Source organism: Macaca mulatta, chromosome X (genome assembly GCF_049350105.2).
Source record: "Macaca mulatta isolate MMU2019108-1 chromosome X, T2T-MMU8v2.0, whole genome shotgun sequence".
Classification (NCBI taxonomy): domain Eukaryota; kingdom Metazoa; phylum Chordata; class Mammalia; order Primates; family Cercopithecidae; genus Macaca; species Macaca mulatta.
Window position 1 is genome coordinate 89,934,594 of NC_133426.1, and position 3,139 is coordinate 89,937,732.

Below are 3,139 nucleotides of genomic sequence, written 5' to 3' on the forward strand. Positions count from 1 at the left end.
ACTGAGAATATATTATGAGAATTATAAGAGAATATATTTAAGAGAATATATAAGAGAATTAAGAGCTCAATAAGAGTTCATAAAAGAATAAAGAAATGCCTACAAAGCCCAAATGGAAAGGACACTCAAAAATAGTGCAAAATGGTGCCATTGTAGCTGTAGCTGCCCTGGAGGAAGTTGACTGGTCTCAGTAATCAAAGAAACATGAGTTTTAATCGCCTTGGGTTCACACAAAATGGGAAATTGTAATTCCCTAATGATTCTACCTAATGCCAGGAATCATTATAGGGCCTCAACCTCAGTGAATACATAGACTATAAAAACTCCACTTGGGGGCCAGGAGCAATGGCTCACGCCTGTAACCTCAGCACTTTGGGAGGTTGAGGAAGGTAGATTACCTGAGGTCAGGAGGATCACCTGAGGTCAGGAGTTCAGGATTAGCCTGACCAACATGGTGAAACCCCATCTCTACTAAAAATACAAAAATTAGCTGGAAGTGGTGGCGGATGCCTGTAATCCCAGTTACTTGGGAGGCTGAGGTAGGAGAATCGCTAGAATCCGGGAAGCGGAGGTTGCAGTGAGCCGAGATCGCACCATTCCACTCCAACCTGGGGTACAGGGCAAGACTCCGTCAAAAAAAAAAGGAAGAAAAGAAAAGAAAAGAGAAGAAAAGAAAAGAAAAGAGAAGAAAAGAAAAGAGAAGAAAAGAAAAAGAAAGAAAGAAAAAGAAAGAAAGAAAGAAAGAAAAAGCAAGCAAGCAAGCAAGCAAGCAAGCAGGCAAGCAAGCTTCATTTATCATATAATAAAAAATACAAGGAAGTTTTCTGTTGTTGTTGTTGTTGTTGTTGTTGTTTCACTCTTTGCCTAAGTGACAAATAAAAAGTGTTCTCTAAAAATTCATAACAATAGGACATAGGCTGCGCCTGTGCATGCGCAGGGCGAGGAGACCTTGGCTAAAGCGGCGGAGGCGCCCAGTGGAGGTGAAAGCATTGGCGGAAGGAAAGCACAGCGGTAAAAATGCAGAGCTGTTCCTGAGTCCGAGTGATCTCATTGTTCAGTTCCCACCTATGAGTGAGAACATGCGGTGTTTGGTTTTCTGTTCTTGTGATAGTTTGCTAAGAATGGAAGGGGAACATCACACACCGGGGCCTATCATGGGGAGGGGGGAGGGGGGAGGGATTGCATTGGGAGTTATACCTGATGTAAATGACGAGTTGATGGGTGCAGCACAGCAACATGGCACAAGTATACATATGTAACAAACCTGCACGTTATGCACATGTACCCTACAACTTAAAGTATAATAATAATAAATAAATTAAAAAAAAAAAAAAAATGCAGAGCTGGAGTCGTGTTCCCTTCTCGCTTGGGAACTCCCGTCTCGCCTCGGGTTGCAATGGACCCCAACTGCTCCTGAGCCGCTGGTTTCTCCTGTGCCTGCGCCGGCTCCTGCAAGTGGAAAGAGTGCAAATGCACCTCCTGCAAGAAGAGCTGTTGCTCCTGCTGCCTTGTGGGCTGTGCCAAGTGTGCCCAGGTCTACATCTGCAAAGGGGCTTTGGAGAAGTGCAGCGGCTGCACCTGATGTCGGTTCAGCCCTGCTCCCAAGTATAAATAGAGTGACCCGTAAAATCCAGGATTTTTTGGTTTTTGATACAACCTTAACCCATTTGCTACATTCCTTTTTCTGTGAAATATGTGAGTAATAATTAAACACTTAGACTTGAAAAAAAAAATCATAACAATAGGCCTGCCTTCACCTGGTTAGGGAACCTGAATTTAGATTATCTGCAGTGTACTGCCAATAAATTAGAATAAAAATGTCTTTAGTCTGGTCGCAGCCCTTCATTGTTTCACAGAAACAATGTACACCTCAATGAAACAACATGTTCTCAGCTAGGGAAAAGGATTCCTTAAAGACTAGTACTTCTCAACATATGTTCAGGGACCATGAACATCAGCATCACCTGGAACTTGTTACAAATGCCCATTCTTGAGCCTCAACCAAGACCTACTAAATCAGAAGCCTAACCCCAACCCTAAGGAAATGTTGACATTTAACAATCTGTGTTTCAATAAGTCCTTCAGATGATTCTAATTCAAGCTGAAGTTTGATAACCACTTTTCTAGATAAAGCCCTACTGAAGATGAACCTACGATTCTAAGTCACAAAGCTTTCTAGAAAACTACATATCATAAGCAACTAAACTTCATCTGACCTGTAACAGAGTTTGGGACAAACTTCACAATGTTGCACTGCATGGGTTAAGAAATAAGGGTTACAAAGAACACTTGTATAAACTAAGGAAACCTACATATACAAGAGAAGAAAAGGTGTGAGACCCCTTTATTCTGGCATCACCAAGAAAGGTTTGCCAAGATCTGAAGGATGTTATTCCATAGTGTGGATCTATGACCCTGTAAAAGAAGATCACCCTCCTGTAATTCTACTGATTTTTAGGGCAACTGTGAGGAATCAGTCTTGTTAGTTGATTGCCACATAGATTGGTAGACATTAAGCTGTCTAGATTTCATGGGCCATATGTATAGAAAAATTTTATTGTGATACTAGCCACAAAGAATCTGGAAAACTTGGTGTACATGAGTACTTGTTTGGTAGAGGAAAACATAGGTCTAATAACAAACTGAATGGATGCAAACTCCCTTGCTGGTAAAAGGGAGAGCCTCCGGTTCCAGTGTGATCTTTGTCAAGTCAACTCAAAGTGAATTCCCAGGGCCATTTTCAGACAATCTTGTACATTGCATCGCAACCACTAAAGACAAAATTAATAATCTTGGAGATAAATCTAAGAAAGGTATTCATAGTACAGCACAGAGAAATGAAGGGAAAATATGAGAGATTCAGATACATAGAAAACTGAATTAAAAGGTTCAACATACATGAATTTTGAATTACAGAGAAGAGAATACATAAAATAGAAAAGTGACAACAGTCAAAGAAAAGGAAGGCTTATATTTTACCCTGAATTATGAAAGACACAAATAATCAGAAGCAAAATCAGAGTTAAAACTGCAATGATAAATAAAACTAAATCCAAACCTATACATATCAGGGTTAAACTGCACACTCAATATTAAAAAATCTTAAAATCAGTAAGAGAGAAAAGGCATATTACCTACA

At 40.2% G+C, this 3,139-nt stretch overlaps 1 pseudogene; it reads left to right on the plus strand.

Moving 5' to 3' along the window:
- The first annotated feature begins 1,384 nt into the window (after positions 1-1,384).
- On the plus strand, positions 1,385-1,582 carry LOC100426186 (metallothionein-1E pseudogene; annotated as a pseudogene).
- The last annotated feature ends 1,557 nt before the right edge of the window (positions 1,583-3,139 follow it).